We start from the raw sequence: 19,329 nt of genomic DNA on the forward strand, positions 1-19,329 counted from the left end.
TCCCTTCTAACAGTGTCCAAAATGCTAAAATTTGGAGTTAAAATATACATCTCGCAACCATGCGTGTCAACGGTGACTTCCATAACACCCATAAAAATTTCTGAGATGGTCTCGTGCTGCAAATGAAAATATTATTTCTTGTTAGTAATGTAGTTTCTTGAGAACCAGACTCTCTTTGATGTTCAGAAAGATGATCAAAATGTCGTTAAATTATAAAAACAGATGAAATTTAGAAACTGGAAAGTAGAAACTCGCCTTCCATAAATCTCGCACAGAAACAGCTACAGTTGATTCAAGACCAATGGCATTCCATTTGGCTGTAATAGAGGTAGCTTCTGAACACCTGTTCCAAAAGACAACTGCCAAACGACCTCCAGAAAGTGGACCAGCCCAGACCTGACATCACAATTCAAAATCATAACATTGTTTTAGGAACTTAATTCAACTTCTTAGCAGCTTTGGTGCAACATCTACAATATCGCATCTTTCACATGTGAATTTACATCACACAACATATGACCCTTCCATGATTTTTTTATTCAATATCATTTCAATCACATTCATATATGCCATTAACCCTATAAAAAACCCAGGTAAAAACTTGCCATGCAATTCGAGGATTTCTTGTAAAGTCAAAGTTTAAAATAGTCTCGATTCTTGAATCATCCAAGCACAAGCCAAATCTATGTTGAGAGGCATTGAATAGCCTTCAGCTTCTAAGATTCGTACTAGCAATAGGCATATTAGGAGAGAATGTTCCTTAAAGCCTATGAAAGATCAAAGAAACCTCCAATATACCATTTTGAGATTTACCATATGAAGTCTTCGAAAATGAATTCCCCATTACAAGGGTCAGGAAAAACCATGCGTAATATTAAGTTTTAATCTCCGACAGCTATTTTTCTTAAATTGTTCTTTAAACCACTGCTTCCTTACAATTTCATGCATAACTTAGATGGTAGCTTCCCAATTCCCTGATGAACCACCATTATATCATAATTCTATATGGATCAACATAAATGGTCTGCTTCCCTTTTTCTTCTCTAGTGACAGCTCTGAGTAGCTTGACAATGTCTTCCATGGGAACTGAACTACCTTCTCTTGTTAACAGATCAACTAGGAAATTTTCTTTTATAGACTTGAATTGGAAGTCAAAATTAAACCATCTAATTATAACTTCCATCTCAAAATTCTATTATTACTCTATCTAGTTGTCCTTCATGCCTTCACATGTCAGGCATGTGGTTCAAGCCTGTGCAAACATTCAATCGCATAAGATTAAGACACTAGTGTAACCTTGCAACAGATGACTGCTAGAAATTCTTTGTGCTTGGACGGGATATTTATGTTCTGCATTTTTTAAATTACCCAAGTTGAACATGCAAATCCTTTCCTATTCCCCATCCTTCTCAATCAAAACACCATGCCAACAACTCTTAGAAGCATATGCTTCAAAGTATAACTTGAACATTACCTATGGGGAGTGCAAGGGAAAGGAAGCCATCAAGTTTGGACTTGAAGCACTTAACTGCTTCAGTCATTTGTTTATTCCATGGAATGTGATTTTTCTTTAACCTTTGACATAGAATTGTTGTGTCCTTTGCAGTTTGCTTGTTCTGGATAGAAGTTTCTGATGTGGTTCAAATAACCCAAAAATCTCTGCAATTCAGTCTTGTTAGTTATAATGTTACGAAAATATTTCAATTTAAGCAGAACATGTAGCTGTAAAGTTATTAGTCCTTCTTGTACATAAAAACCAAGAAACTCAACTTCCATTTGCGCCATCTCCATAATATGGGAGACAGAACAAGACCATGGTTGTTAACTCTTTGGTAAATTGTTCTAAATGCTTCTGGTGTTCATTGAGATCCTCAAAACATACTAGAATATCATCTATATATAAAATGGGGAGTGGAATATTCCAAATATATCCTCCATTCGTTTCTGGAACTCCTAGGATTAATCCACTTTTGGACTGGGGCCATCTTGTAAACTCTAGAATCTCTGCTTCAGATATACAAGAAGGCAAAGATACTGGTTTTATTCATTCAGCTTTTCCAGAGTATAAGCAGTGGGTGAAAAGGGCAGATTTTGAAGCTTTCAGTGTATTTTCTGTCTTCAAGGTAAGTAAACAGTGATGTGATTTGAGTTTCAAATCTTCGTACTCGCTATTACCTTCTTCACTGGGATGTGTTTTAGTATCTAGTAGATTTCATATTGCAATTTTCATATAAAATCAATCAATTTTCTTTTCCTAGGTAGATTGATTACAAATCAGACTAGAACTTTTTCCATGTGCTGAAAATTTTCAACATTGTATCAAAATGGTGTATCTAAAGCCTTGTAGAGTTCTGTGTATGAAGAGATCAATGTTGAAGGAAAGAAAATCATCAGAGGGTTTCAATGGGTGATATGTCTAGGCTTTAATGATTGAAGCAAATTTATGCTAGTGATCAATACATGGATCAAGAGTTGTGGGGTGTGAAACCCTAGTTGATACAGTGAGTGGAGATTGAAGCTTGTTCAGTTGAGTTGTAGTAAATGGCCATTCCCAGTAAGCAGTAAAGTCACTTGTTGTAGGTGTTACCACTTTATTTGTCACCTTTTGTTGCAAAGTCTTCACTAGATGACAAACAAGTGAAACTCAGATGAGCTACCACTGTCACCTTGATATCCTCTTCCCACATTTCAGGATGATCAATGACCAACACTATGGCATAGGAGGATGGGTCATATCCATCATAGAACACAAGTTGCTTAGAGAAATTGGGACAAGTGTTCCAGAAGTACACACGGAATATGATGACATATGCAGAGGGTGCGTACTTGGGAAGTTTGCAAAGGCAGCATTTCCAAGGAGTGACAGTAGAAGTAAGGGTGTTCTAGACTTGATACATTCGGATATTTATGGTCCATTTTCCCCTAATTCTCTCAGGGGTTATGAGTATTTTGTGACCTTTATTGATGACTTCTGCAGGAAGACCTGGATTTACTTCTTGAACACCAGAGATGAAGTCTTCAATCAATTCCGAGAGTTTAAGGCTTGTTGACCACTAGAGTTCCATTTGAAGATTTGTCAGACTCCATGTCAAGTCCATGATCAAAGTACACTCAGAGCATTCCAGCACCATCAGATCAATCAGAATTCCAGACTTAGTCGGGGCTTTTAAGCCCCTTTCTTCTTCTTCTCAAAATTCTGTTTTTTAGATTCCGTGGTAAAGCCCTTTCTTCTTCTTCTGAAAATTCTAGTTTTTAGATTCCACGGCCCTATGGGTACATTGTAAAAATCATGCTAGTATGATGAATTAAAGCCATGTAACAGGCCTAGGTAGCTTAGAACTTTACTAGCAAGTGAGTTCACTCTAGGGAGTTCTTTTTTACCTTAGCTAATTATTTGTGTTTTCTAACCTAAATAATTAGTTGAGATTTTCTCCCAGATATACCCCAAAGCTGGAGTGCGGCATGATGGTAGAGTCTTAGGTGAGTCTTGGTGTCTAGAGTCAATGTATATTACCATACTAGATCATCTCTAAAGTTTTGCGGAATTTGGTTAAGTCTGGGTGTCATTTTATAATTATTAAAAATTTCCCATTAGACGAGATTTTTAATAAATTTTTGATGTAAGATATAATAAGTGTTGTCTAGAGAAGTTGTAGGGGGTATGAGTATTCAAAGTTAGACCTCTACACCTCAAATTTCTATTAAAACACACATTGAGCGTCAAAAATGATTATTTATCCCAAAAAACGCATTTTTCCTAAGTTTTGATGAAAAACTTGCATATCAATTATAGCCAGAAATTAATAATTGAGAGAAAAAAAAATTCTCTCCAAGTCAAAGATGCACAAAAATGAAGTGGAAATTCACAAGGGGTAAATTAAAGTAAAAAAGGTGAGGTAGACTCCATTCATCAAGGAAATTAATCACATGAAAAATTAGATGGTCAATGGCAACAACGACTTTCCAAAAAATCACATATTTTGAGGAAGACAATTCGAGTTCCAAGATTGATGGGGATTTCAGTCAAGATTGACAAGAGAAAACTTTTAAAGTGGTCCCCTACCACTCTATCCATTTACCATAAGTAAAAACGACTATCTCTCTTGAAGATTGCGCAGGGCATCTAAGGGTTTTGGTTTGCTTGGAGAGATCTAGACATTTCTTGAAGGGATGAAGACGTTTTCCTTGGGATCACCACTTGGCACTTGGAGATGAATTCTAGCACTCGAATCTCCATCATATTTTCCTATTTAAGAGAATCTTGAACTCCTCGTTTATAACAAATCAATTGTAACGCCTAGACAATGCTATTGGGCTAGCAGCTCTGCAAATTTTTTACTCTATTTCTCCAGATCTAATGAAGAAAAGACTTTGGGGTTTATTCTATATGGTGTTATTCTTCTGCTTTTGAGGTATAATTGTTTCAGTTTATTCTTAATACTCTACAGGTGCTACATCTATCTATTATTTCCATTTTCTAGGCTTTGGATCTATTGATGTAAGCTATCTTGCATTAATATTTGAGTTAGAGGACCACTCTAGAGGGAGAAGCACTAGAGGGTTTTTGGTTGAACCCCTAGCCTTATTTTTCATTGTATAATCTAGCTCCTTGTGGGTCTAACGATTTCTTTTCAAGTGTGTAGAGATCTTTGTTTTATGAAGCAAATCTTGAGTGTGGGGTAAGCTTTTGGTTGAACAAGCCCACTCCCAAGTCGAAAGCAGCAAGAACCCACATTGATTTACTTCTCTCAAAGTTTGATCTATAGATTGAAAAGGGAGTTTCTAAGATATCTCATTTTTAAATCAAGATCTATTTATTTTATGCGCTTTCATTTACAGATCTAGATTTTTAGAGCATATTAGAGGGTTAATCCCTTATTGCTTGCACAAGAGTGTAGGTTTGCTCATACCCTCGTTGCTGACATTTGTATTTTTAAGTGTACATATTCACTATTTTGTGCTTTATTTTCTCTTGCACCAGATCTAATTGTCCTCTTGATGCTTGCACAGTTTCTCATGGAAGCTTGAGGATTGGGGTTTTATTTGAAGACGTTTTCAAGGGATCCATAGGTGGAGGCTTGAAAATCAAGAGATCTACATAGTTGAGACCTCTCCTACCCTAGTCTGTGGATAAAACCCTTTATCTCTCTATCTTGTGTGTAGATCTTCCCCTTGAAGGCTCCGAAATTGAGCCGTCCAAGTTGGATCTATTGGAGGAAAAAGTGAATTCCCTCACTTTAGGAACTCTCCATTGTAATATTGTAATAAGCATTGTAATTTTTTCTCATTTGCATCTTGTATTTTGAAGAGGAGTATTTGGTCCTTGATCCCTTTTTTATAAACCCTCCTCAAGATCTAAAACCCTCATTTCTCTATAAGAGGGCACTAATAATAATAAAATAAATTTTCTTCTTGCAGGAGCTTGGGGATTTCCACTTGGCATCTTGATCTGCTCATTTGGAAGGGGGATATTTTTGGGTGATTGGTGACTAAATTTTTCATTTGCTTCGTTAGTTTAGTTTCTTTCTCATTTCACCATCTAATTGTTCATATACATGCTAGATCTAATCTCTAATTTGCATTTTGCATTGGGTTATTTAGCAAATTGAAATTCAATCATTTCCATAGCTGATTTATTAGCTTAGATCTGATTTATTCAATTCTAATATAACTCATCTTATTGCTGGTGCATCACTTCATTGTTCATTTCATAGTCTAACTTGTTTGCATTTCCCATCTTACAATCTTATGCAAGTGTGACAGTTTGTCGGGCTATAATTGACAATATCTATCAACTCACAAGCAATCTTAAGTGCTTGTATTAACTTCACATCTCATTTGCATTTTTTATTTCTCTAAAATTTACCTCCAAGCATAAGCTTGGTTGATAGTCTTGGAAGCCTTCCTCAACTATCACTCAATTTCCCAAGATTTGAGTTTGGAGAAAAGGTGAAATGCATGACCTCACAGTTCACTTGCATGGCTAAGTCCCTTGTAGGAATGAAGGCATGCGGGTTGTCTTGAAGAACTAGATGGATATCATTAATGAAGTCTTAGCGTCCTCACTTAGCCTTCTTGCAACCAACTCGAGTCCTTACCAAGTTAAAGGAATTGAGGGGAAGTAACACTTTAGAATAGGCATTAATAAAATTTACCAAGACCACTTTGCTTCACACACTCACCTACAACTTTGGTTCACCTTGCATGTGATTGATTATCATTTTGAACTCTTTCTCAAATACATACAAGTTGGATTGTGAGCATCTACATTTACTTGCAAGCACTTGATTTTATGTACTTGTCCATTTTATGCTCAGAATAAGTTTCCTTTAACGTCATTATATCATATTTGAGCAATCTAAATTCCAAGTACATGTTTTGTTAACTTGCAAGCTCTATTTCCATTTTGTTACTCATCTTTCAAAAGTTGTATATAATATTTTGCTTCACTAACACTTGTTTCTGCGGCTTCCACTTTTGCAACTTCTTGTAACTTAAAAGTTATATTTCATCACAAGTATTGTGATTTCACTTTGAGCATATATTTCTTGCAAGTATATTATTATTGGCACTGGTCTACTTACAATTTTCCTTGCAGGATATCTTGTTGAATCTATTTGATCTATTTACATTGTTGATGTTTATATGCTCATAAAAAGTTGCACTTGCTAATCAATTTCATTGCTTTTCAAGTTATATTTCAATTTATTTGAGTGGTGAATGCCTAATTGGTCTACTAACTATCTCCTAGAACTTCTTAGATTTAACAAGCCTTCCTTAGAAATCTTCCTTAGGGACCACCCCCCTTGACTTAGCTAGGAGAGAGTGTTGAAATTTCTAAGCATTACCCGTTAGAAATTTTATTTGTATTCTCTCGTTTATTTCTCCTACTTGTTAATTACGAACAAGTTATTTAAACATATAAATATCGAAATAAACACAATACAGTCTCAACCATCTACAGATCAACAGCTGAAAGAAATAGAAAACACACAAGTGACACCGTTATTTTTGGACAACTCATCCCTGGAAAAACCCAATGTGGGAAAACCGGTGCAACAATTCTGAATGTTTATTATTATGCAATATTTCCTTGAGTACAACTGGGTACCAAACTCGCTCACCCGACAAAGAAAAACAACTGGGAGTAATACCTCTCTATTCAGAAACAGGTATTCAGAAAACCTGTCCCACGAAACCCTCTCCAGCAACTCTGAAGCACTGTGCTAGCCCTTTTGGCCTCTACGTCAGACCTTTGAGGCACTGCGCAGCCTCTGGGACCCTCTGTGTCACTCTCGTTGCCCTCTACGCAGACCCTTTGGCTTCTGTGTTGTCTCTGTGTGGCTTGCTTTAGTTTCTGCGTGTGCCTCTCTGCCTCTGCGCTGGTCTCTCAGCACTATCTCTGCCTCTTTGTCCAGTACTCACTGCCCCCCATTGCTGATCACTGATTCGACTTTACTTAGCAAACCCTGCTCTAGTAAATCGAATGACTAATCACTCTGGTGTGTTCTCCAACTGACCCTCAAGCCTCCTCTTATACTTTTCCTGTTGGTCCTTCAACGGCTGAGATTAAATCTCTAATCAATGGCTAAGATTAGATTTGGCTTGTTCCATGACTTATGGTACCTTTTAACCCAATTTTATATTAATACCTATTAATATTTTATTTTTCCCAATTTTAGACTTAGGAACTCCATTAAAATTATTAATTATTTCAATATCTCCCAAACCGGTTAGAATCTGCCCAAACCATTTCTGGGTCCTGGAGATCTCATGTGCTTTAGCCTCTCCACCAATTTTCATGGCTAAAGCACATCCGATGCTACCCCAAATCAACACTCCCTCTCAGCGAGGACTGTGTTATAGTAATACTCCACACTGAGCATCACTCTGATTATACGACACCAGTACCTGTGCTGATGCTAGGCCTCCCTGCCCAACAACCTTTGCACTGTTGCATCTTGTACTACTGCCCATGGCCTTGCCATTGCCACTGCTCCATTTGTACAACAGCTCCCTCTACATCCATGTTGCTACTGGTCCATCCTCCCAAAACTGCATCTGCACTGCATCCCCCTCTCATCATGCTGCATTGTGCTACTGCCAACTACTACTGCACTGCAACTCAGTTACTGAGAAGTAAGTAACTGATCCTCCCAACTTCTGACAACCCTGTCAGGCTAGAAACACTCCCAAGTTGAAGCTCTCTCTGCTGCTAACAAGTGCTCCCTCTACTGAACTCTGCGCTGCTGCAACAACTCCCTGCATCTTGCACCGCTGCAACCCTCTTTGTGCCATCCTGCCTGTTGCAGCACTCACCGTGCCTCTTGCACTGCTGCAGCCTGCTAGCCTCACGCTGCCCGAGGACTCCTGCATTATAGCACTCTCTGTCGCTTCATCTACATCCGTCTCTACCGACATCCGCCAATCCTGCTACTCTCTCTTCGGGTCTCTCGTAGTAAGGTATAATCCAAGAGGTTAGGTACCTCAAGGATCCTGCCCCTCATCGCCTGTAGTCTTCCTGACTACAACTCGATGTCTCCCCACCTCTTCTCTAAAGGTACATGGGCACTCATGGCATAATCGTCATCCTCCTCAACCTCCTTCTTCGCCTTCGCTGGCGCTGCCTTAGAGTCAGACGCATCTCCCTTACTCTTCTTCTTCGAACACTAGTTCGCATAACGAACCAGTTCCCCACAATTGAAGCACTTGACCTTGGAGAGGTCCTTTTTCTTCCTCTTCTCCTGCTTTCCCGCAGATGCCAAAGCTGCATCCTCTTCCTCTTCCTTCTTGATCCGGACTCCTTTGCTACTACTTCCCGTCTTGCTCAGCCTTCTAATCTTCTCTCATCAAAAAGCCGCCCACAATTCTTCCCAATCTGGAAGATCTGCCCTGCCCAGTATGCTCTAGACAAATGTCTCCCACTCCTCGGAGACTATGTTAACTGCGGTCCTCACGAGCATCTCCTCATTCGGCGTGGCCCTTATGGAAGTCAGTGGGTCCTAAATCTCCTTCAACCAACCAAGGAGTGGGTCGGGATGATTAGTTCTCCCGTGGTGACTGTGAGGCAGGATGATTCGTTCTCCTATGGACATGATGATTAGTTCTCCTGTCGAGGCATCCTACCCATGCAGTCTGGGACTCATGGGAAGTACCTCTCATCTTATCAATGAGCAGGGAAATCGGGTTAGGGACCATAGTAGTACTATCGATGGACACATCGATGTATATACCGTACTCCCTATGCTAGGATGACCTCTATTGATCTGGGATCAGTATGAGTGGTATGAGACACTATCTTGTGATATTGATCTGGGATCAATAAAACTGACTTCAGGCTAGTAAGAGTGATGTGACACACTCTCTTCAGATGAAACTGACTTTGGGTCAATAGAGAATGGTATGAGACATTCTCGATCAATTCTTCTTCTTCATGGTTCAGCAGAGCAAAGCAGAGCTCAACAGAGCAGAGCAGTGCAGGGCACTGATGGCAGAGATAGTACAGTACAGTCGGACATATGGATCAGCGAATGGAGTTCTCCCTAGTTGAGAGGGAGTGTTAAAATTGGCAAGTAGGGCCAAACTCCATGTGGGTCATCTTATTAATGGAAGCTGATATTTTTCTTGGATCCCTCTCATCGAAAGGTGTAGGATTGATCTAAAGATCATCCGATTCCAATAAGTATTCATGGAGATATGAATTTAATTGTGTTATGGGACAATTCATCAAGGTCGGCCAGCAACCAAATAAACCCCACTTGTGCTCAATGTTTTAGTATAAATAGAGGTGGCCTTCAAGTCATTTCAACACACTTGAGATCTCTTCCTCTCTACTTGTCTTTGGGTTTTAGTAGGAGGAGAGATCCTAAGGGATAACGCTGCCCTAATCCAGAGGGTAGAAGCCGGAACTGCCTGGAATAGCCGGAATTGCCGAAGCTTCTGAAACTGCCGGAAACGCTGGAACTTCCGAAATTGTCAAGAAAAGCCGGAACTGCCGAGAACTACCGGGAAAAGTCGGAACTGTCGGGAAAAGCCGAAATTGTCGAAACTGCCGGGAATAGCCGGGAATAGCCAGAATTGCCGGAACTACCAGAACTATCGGGAACTACCAAAAAGACGGAGCTGCCGGGAAAAGTTGGAACTGCCGGAACTACCGGGAAAAGCCAGAACTACCAAAACTGTCAGGAATAGCCGTGAATAGCCGGAATTGCTAGAATTGTTGGAACTATCGGAATTGTTGGGAATTGCCGGAACTGCCGGGAACTGCTGGAACTACCAGGAATAGCCAGAATTGCCGGAACTGTCGGAACTGTCGGGAATAGCCGAAACTGTCGGGAACAACTGGAGCTATTGGGAAAGGTGACGCAGAGGGAAGAAGTTAGAACTGTCGAGAACTGCCAGAACTGTCAGGAAAAGTCGGAACTGTCGGAATTGCCGGGAATAGCCGAAATTGCCGGAACTGCCGAGAACAACCGAAATTGTCGAAACCACCAGAACAGCGTTAGCATTTGTCTCCGAAGGAGAGCAGCATGCAAGGGACAACTAACTAACATTAGGACAGTTGTATGGTACTTAGCAGCAAATACACCAAGCATGCAATATTACAGCTAGCATGCAAGGGACAACTAGCATACAACAACAAGCATGCAAAGGACAACAAGCATGCTAGGGACAACAAGCAAGCAAGATGCAGGCAGCACATAGGTCAGTATGGCAACATGGTGCAGCAATGCACATAATGCAGTACAGTGATGGGTACAGTCATGATTAATGAAGCATGATGAGATGCAGCATAGTGATGATGGGTGCAGCATGGTGCAGCACGGTGAGGTGCAGCATGATAACAAAATGCAGCACAATGATAGGTGAAGGAATCACCTTGGAGAATCAGTTGAAGCAGCATGACTTCAAATGATCTCATGTATCATCTTCTTAGAGATGATCTATGCTCTTATCTAGATAGGTCAAAGTGTTGACTTCCGTTGTAAACGTACTATCTCTCTCTCTCTCTACTAAACTATTGAAGAACATATAAGAAGAATTGATCAAGGGTTTCCCCACATTGGGGTTTGTCCTTGGCTAGCGCCACATCTTGTGTCCTCTTGCCTTGGCTTGTCTTCTACGATTTATGTTTATGTTCTATCTGCAGTTTACTTTAATGCTGATGTGATTGCTAATCTGGAAAAGATATTGAGCTAACTGTGAAAATTGAAATAAATTGCTCTAAGCATAGAACATACCTAAAATTAACAGGAATTTATGTTTTAAAGTTATTTTACATTCTCCAAAACCATTGTCGTTGCTATTACACAGTTTTTGTGGTTTCAACAAGTAAACAATGAGATTATGTTCCTTAACATTAACTTTCTTGGTTGTCTTCTACCTAAACATTAATTTGAACCATGTTCCCCAATCTATAAACCATTTTTAATACAATCCACGGTTCTCCATAGCTTTCTCTGTGCAAACTTCTGATTATTTGCTTCATGGTTTCTGTTCATATGACCTCCTTTACTGACTCTATAATGCAACTGAAATTGAATGGCGGGTCTTAGTTGCATATGACCAGTGTTGACAAGCATGGTACATGTGGCCATGGCAATGGATTAAGAATCTTTTATTGAATTATCAATCCCAGTACTTACCAACGTAGACTACTAATGCATATAGAATAAAGTGGAGGAAGACTGAAAGAGGAGATGAGAGAGAAGGTTCACCTGACGACATCCATCTGAACCTTCAGCAGAAACCTTTCTTCCTTGTACACCAAGAGTATCTGCAACAATATATGCAATCACTAACCAGACATATCTCAATGTCAATCAAATTAAGCATATTTGGTCACTTTCACTATGAGGAATCTGCAGATTCAAATAAATGCATAGCTGTAGAGGGTTGGTGAATAAGAATAAATTTTCTACTTCCAACAACAATATTGTGACAAGTTCAATCTCCATATTCTCCCTTGAGAGCAACACACTGCAAAGACAAATATAATTTAAGAATTGCACAGCCTGTGAACATCTTGTATTGACAAATAAGGATTTGAGAACACATGCAATTATCACCTATATGTCAGAATAAATACATTATTTGTATCGCCTGAAATATTGCTCAGAATTTATTGCAACAAGGATGATAAACCACAAGTATCATAATAAATTAAATTTCTCACAATAAATAAAGATTATCGCAAGATGAACAGAAATTATTATTGGGTTGTGAAAAAAAAGGCTGTTATCTGATGGAAGATTTTGGAGAGTTTTAAAGTGAATTTCCAAGGGGCGCAACAAGGATTTTCATTGCCATAAATGACTTCCATGGATTGGGAATAGATTTCCACCCACTGTTTTCAGATTCCCAGATATGTGTAAAATTTTGAGCATGCACTTAGTTATTCCCTTTCATATATATGCAAGGGTTTGTAATGTGAAGTGTTTGTCTCTCATTGCCAACCTTTCCTTCATGAATTTCCAAATTTGTAGGTAACAATCTTTTTTCATTTGAAAAATACTTCAAATATTTACAAAAAAAAAAAATATTTACATCAAGGAAAAACAAATACAGAATGTAATCTACAATGGTATTTACCAGTGTCATGTTTATCATAATATTATTGAACATATCACAATATATTATGAGATTTTCTCTTATCAGAAATAAGAAAATAGAGTTGTCGCACAAAAGTGTGTTAACTGCTCTCAAAATATCAATGTATTTGCACACATGCAAATACATGAAGGCTTTACCTAAAGATAGACAAACTACCCTATCACAATCATAACTAGTTGAGAGAATATCTCAACCACACACTCAACTATGAACTAAACTAGCCCCATCCAACAATTTCCTAAACCCACTCAAGAAGGCTACTTACATAGAGACATTATCTACTTAATAATAATCAATACTATAACAAACTTATGTGACCAAATGCAAGACAAGCATGAATACTACTCCAATATCCATGAGCCAATAATATCACAATATTTTTAATATTCCAATAATATCACAATAGTATTGTGAGTCGATTTAATTTATAACCCTGACAATGGCAACAACATTTATAATCCAAATTTTTGTCATTTTACCCTCATTTTGCAAAATAGAGAGTGGATTAAGCTCTGACAAGTTTGTCACCACTTTTCTTCGAACAAACAAGGGGAAATCTAGTGTTTTCATTGTCATTAATGTGGAGTGGGGATTGACTCCAAACTACCATATCCATATTCCTAGGTATGTATAAAACTTTATGCTTACATTTTCTTTGATATTTGGAATTTAGTATAACATTTACAATGTCCATTAGATTTGCCTCTGTTGGAAAACTAGTAAGGGTATCTTATTAATTTATGTTTTCCATACATGACAGTTATTGCGATTATGCTCCTTTTATTATGTGTGTATTATTTTATCATCAAATAAATGTCAAAAAAACAGAGATCACAAGAATACAAAATGTAGGCATCATGCCAGGGCAAAATGCCTCCAATAGGGGAAAACCCGCAAGAACCTCTCTTCTTATCAACTTCAAATGAGACTTCCAAGACCATTGACCCAAGACCAAGCTAGCCAGCCAACCAAGAGATTTTCTCCTCCAACAAGGTCTGCTACTAGCTTCTACAAGATTCGAACCTATGGAAACCCTAGTCTCCACAAAAATTTTCATATCACTTCAGAAAAACACGAGATCTTCTTTCTTCCTTCTTCGTTGGCTGCTTATAAGACCCTTGCACCTTCTTTCTTGGCTCATATCAAATCAGATGAATGTACTCCAATGTATGTCAAATGGAGGTCAAATTCCTTCCTTTATATATGCTTCTTATGGGCTGCAAGGGTCTACTCTAGACCGAGTTGAAGGGTTGGTCGACGTGATTTTTGGTGGACTCTAGACACTTCTTTACATAAAATAAAATGTATTTTTCTTGTTACACGAACCCCAATGGATCTTGTTGATCACTCCGTGTCAACGACCCTATAGCAATACACCCCTTTTTTCGCAAATGGGATTGCATCATCTTCGAGTGTTCACACCATCCAAGACTCATCAGCAATCTTCAGTTTGTTAAAGATGTAAACCCATTCCACATGTTTATAATGTAAATGATCCTAGTAAGACCATCATGTATGTAACAACCTAGGTAAGCCTATTATTTTGGTGAAGATGTCTATCCTAGGAGGTTTTTCATCTCACTCATTCATCTATGTCTCTAGACTCGACATCCTTGTCATCTGATGCGCCTATCTTCTTCTAGTTGGTAATCATAGGTGTAGACATGGGTCTGCAATCATACATTCTGAAACTCTTCAGAATATCTATAGTGTATCTTCCTTTCCCAAGGAAGATCTCCCCATCCTTCTGCCACACTTCCAATCCTAGGAAATAGTGCATCAACCCCAAATCCTTCATGTCAAATTCTGCTGCCAGGTTCCTCTTGCAATCCTCTATGAGCCCTGACAATCCTGTCAAGAAGAGATCATCCACATACAAAACTAGAATGAGAGGCTCATCCTCTACCATTAAATAGTAAAGGTTGGGATATACATCATTCTTGACAAACCCCATTTGCTGCAAGTAGGTGTCAATTCTACCATACCATGCCCTGGGAGCCTGCTTGAGTCTGTATAGAGCTTTCTTCAATTTGCACACATGCGTGCGCCTCTACTGAGTCTCAAAGCCCTCTGGCTGTTCTATGTACACTTCTTCCTCAATCACCTCATTCAAGAAGGTTGTCTTGACATCCATCTGGTGAATTTGTCATCCCATCTGAGTTGTCAAAGATATAACTGACTTGATAGAAGTGTATCTGGCAACTAGGTCGAAGGTCTCCTCATAATCTATCCCTTCTTTTTGTGCATACCCCTTTGCCATGAACCTAGCCTTGTGTTTTTCCACACTATCGTCTACTGCATATTTGATCTTATAGATCTATCTCGAACCTACAACTGATCTGTCTTCTCGCCTTGGCACTACCTCCCAAAAATCATTCGTCATGATAGAGCTATACTCTTCTACCATGGCATCTACCCACACTTGGTGCTGTGTGGCCTCTTGAAAGCTGGAAGGTTTTGCAACCTGAGCTACCAATGCTTGGTACCTGTCAGGCTGTCTGCATTGTCTCTTGCTCGTCCTAGGAGTTCCAATAAACTCCTTTGCATCTCTCAATGTTTGACGATCCTCTCTGCTAGCTCGACCACTAGTTGTGGGAGGTTCTGCCATCTCCTCCTCATCTGTCTCTACTACTCCATCTACTGAGAACTCCTTGGATTTCCTGCACCTGAGGAAATACTAGTGTTGGTCACAACACTTGACCCTTGTGACTATCCTCCTGTCTGTACCACTAGTTGCCCCTGCTGCTGGACTAAAGGAGCCTCTGCTCACTGATTTTGATCACCGGCAGACATCTCACGAGACCTCTTGAATGCTCAGTCCTCCATGAACTTCACATCTCGCCTTACTACTATCTTCCTATTGCTAGGAATGTAGATTCTGAATGCCTTTGAGGTTTCAGTGTACCCAATGAAAAAACCCTTCTCTGTAGTCTAATCCAGTTTGGTCTGTTTATCATCTGGCACGAGACAATAAGTAACACTGCCAAAAATTTTGAGCTAGCTAACTTCTAGCTTCTTCCCTGTGAAGACTCCTCCTGGCTTTTTCTTCCCCAATGCTCTATGAGGAGTCATGTACTGAATATACACTGTCGTGTTACATGCTTTTGCCCACAAAAATCTAGGTAGATCCTGGTCATATAACATAGCCTTTGCAGTTCCAACAATGGTTTTGTTTTTCTGCTCCACTACACCATTCTGCTGAGGATTATATGGAGCTATCCATTCTCTCTTGATACCTTCCTTTGTTGGAAATACTGAGAGGGGGAGTGAATCAGTATTCCTTTTCAATTGTTATGTTTACCAGTTAAATCATTTATATTTAGAACACAAAATGAACAATAGGAATAAATGCTTTTATTAATATAATCTTTACAATAAATCAGGTACGATATATATAAGGCTCCAACCTGTTGCCAAGCACCAACTTGGTCTTTTGTGAAGCTCCAACCTCTAGGGCACCAACCTTGTGTTTAGGAGCACCAACTCCAGGGACACCAATCCTTCTAATTCTGAGGCACCAACCCCAAGGGCTCCGACCCTATCTTGTCAAGGCACCAACCTTGGATTTAGGAGCACCAACTCCAAGGACACTAGTCCTTCCAATTTTGAGGCACCAACCCCAAGGGCTCCAACCCTATCTTGTCAATAAATGTTTTGATTTTGTTATACTACTCTCAAAATCTTCTTCACTGTGTTCTGTCAATTTACAACTTCACTGCTACATCAATGACAACTTGTCTTCATATGAAGGAGTCTTCACAATTCTTCATATTGCCCAAACAGAGTCTGCAAAGTTACCTCATGATGATTTCAAATAGCCATCATGATCTACAAGAGTCTTCACACAACTTCAATGTGTCTACAATGAACTACACTAAGCTCTGCACAAAAAACAACTCCCTGTTTCAAGCCTCTGTTCTCACTGTCACAGTAAATGCTTCAGGAGTGACTGCTTCAGGATTAACTGCTTTAGGAGTGACTGTCGCAATTTCATATGTGCGTTCAATTAAAAAAAAACAACCATATTTATACTCGGATAATCTTCATAGATGTGCAAAGCATCCTTTTGAACTGTTATCTAAATCACTGTCAAACACAGGTCCGAGCATTTCAATAAATAACCCAGTCAACAGACTACTTCGACCTTCGGCTTCCTTCTTCTTTCGCCAGACCTTTTGGCTTCCTTCTTCTTCCATTGGACCTTTCGGCTTCCTTCTTCGCTCGCTCGACCTTCGGCTTCCTCTTCCGTTTGCTTGACGTTTGGCTTCCTCTTTTATTCACTTGACCTTTGGGTTCCTTTCTTCTACTACCTCACGTTCACGAGTTGTGAACTATCCTTCTTCTCTGTGATATATGCCCGAGATCAATCCTTGAGGTGAAATTTTTAACTTGTTTATATACGAGTCTCATCAATACCGAAAAGACATGTTTATTGGAGGAGAGACTGACTTATGATGTCATATGTTAAGATTATATCAGAGGCCCTTTTTTAATATTCATCCAATAGACGTATTATTTATGGAAATCACATAAGATCTGCTATACCCACATGGAGGTCCCCACATGCCACATCATCACCTTTAATCCCGCAATCGCAATCGATGGTTTGCGGAACTTCGACTGGCACATGGGTTAAAAACGGCCCTAACCCCCACAGTTGACCATGATCTAAGGGTTGACTATGAGATCGACGGCTAGGATTGAGTGCGGGACTTCAGCCATGATCAAGGAAGTCCATACTTTCCTACCCCCGCAGTGGCTAATCACCGTCGATCTAACAGATCTGTCAATCTGACGATCCAGATCTATTTCTCCACCATTCTTCTATACTCCTCTGATATTGTTGTTGCTCTTTGTTCTTCCGATAACACTTACCCTTGGGCATATGCGATAACCTGCTTCTCTTGCTTTGATAACTTGCTTCTTTGATGGCTTTCGATAAACTCTTCATCTTACTCTTTGGCCTCTTGCTCCTGTTGCTTTACTGGATCTACTGCGTCATTTGTTGTTCAATTGCTGATCAATTTACCTCTTGCGTCATTTGTTGTTCAATTGTTGTTCAATTGACCGCCTGCATCATTTACTGTGTTCAATTGACCTCCTGTTGTTCAATCCACTTGGGTCCTCCATCTCATCATATCATCATATATCAAACTTTCATCACTATGAGCATTATGATCAATGGGCAACCACACATGTTACAAGAATTTGCCATCACAAACACTACCATATTGACATCAATGACAACCTAGATTAACAATCTCCCCCTTTGTCATTGATGGCAATATTCTTCTTCTCTCCCCCTTTGACATCAATGGCAAAGGAGTGCACAAGGACTCCCCCTGTCGAACTGCTCCCCCTGTCAAATTGCTTCTGTTCTTTATGAATATAATAATTTTATGGGTATGTTACTCCCCCTATCGTGGTGCTCTTCTTTTTACTCAAGATAGAAGGATTGTTGCCTCATCATCAACTAGCACATTATCCCCTCTTCATGTCTCAAAACTTCTTCATAATGCTTTCAACAATGCTTAAATATGCTCCACTTCAATGCTTCAAAACAAACTCCAAATAGTCATACACCAAATGTCCAAGTCCAATTTTTTATGCTTCTACACTGTATTCTGTTGTCTCCATAGTCAGAATTAAGAGGCCTTCACAGTCCGAATCAAGAGAAAATGCCACTGAAATTGTCATTCTCGCTATCTTTCTTCAAATCAAGATTCCTGTGCTTCTCCTTAAGTTCCTGAGCTATATTCGACATCACAACATTCCCCCCCCCCCCCCCCCCCCCCTTTTTTAATAATATCTAATCCTTGACTGTCTTTTAAATTCTTTCTACTGGTTGACAACTTTTTGCAATGCTTCAATTATGCTAGATTCTTCCAACTGCTCTTGCTTCAAGCTCCATTCCCAGATGTGTCTGTTTGTTTGAAGGTTGCCTCTACTACTGTTCTTGATTTACCTGTTCTCACATTATATCCTTGAGTCGAGACATTTAACTTCTGTAATACCAACAACAACATAGTTATTTGCCCTATTTCTCTAGCATTGGATGGCCTTTTTTGCTGCTCCAATTTCTGCTTAGTGATCAATTGGAAAATATCTTCAACAACGGTCCAAACAATGGTTACAAGATCATGCTCTTCAATGTAGTGCTCCTGAGAAATGATCTTTATCAAAGAATGATTGTTAATATAGCTCATCAAGGATTTCATAAGGACCCTTTCACAAATAGCTTTGGCAATAACGGTCAAGAATCACAGACTCCCCCTAACTATAAGCATCATCTCTTTTGGCAGAGTCTTCCCATCAAATGCTTAGATTGTCGAAGATCAGGTCAACAACATGTGTTGTTGGCTGAAGAGTTCAAGGGACTTTCGAATTGTATTTGCTTTCTTCTCCATACTTGTGTAACTTTCTTATCTAGCATAGTTCTAGCTCGAGTAGGTACCCAAATCAAGTTACGATCACGTGCCATATGACCAATGTTATGACACTTGAAGCATTCTATGTTGTTCATGAATAAGAATTCATGATTTCTTGCAAAATTGCTTCTCGAAGATTGACAGGGACCATAATATTTATCATTGTGATATGCCCTACAATCTTTTGCCATGTGTCCAAAATTTGTACAAGCATAACAATAACCAAGAAATAAACTTTGGTACCTAGGAGATGGAGATTTCCTTGATGTACATATGAAGCCTTTCTACC

General features: G+C 39.3%; 1 pseudogene across 1 annotated transcript in view; it reads right to left on the reverse strand.

Annotated features, from left to right (window-relative positions):
* Positions 1–261: 261 nt before the first annotated feature.
* Positions 262–19,329, reverse strand: part of LOC149139216 (alpha-galactosidase 3-like) — a 271,546-nt pseudogene continuing 252,478 nt past the window's right edge. Inside the window, exons 13-14 of the transcript XR_016265258.1 lie at positions 11,718–11,776; positions 262–396 (exon numbers count right to left, since the gene is read on the reverse strand). The product of XR_016265258.1 is annotated as an alpha-galactosidase 3-like (transcript). The remainder of the gene's footprint in view (positions 397–11,717; positions 11,777–19,329) is intronic.

Source organism: Pinus tabuliformis, chromosome X, assembly GCF_031772625.1.
Source record: "Pinus tabuliformis cultivar Carrire ecotype Pingquan chromosome X, CPIR1, whole genome shotgun sequence".
NCBI classification, from domain to species: domain Eukaryota; kingdom Viridiplantae; phylum Streptophyta; class Pinopsida; order Pinales; family Pinaceae; genus Pinus; species Pinus tabuliformis.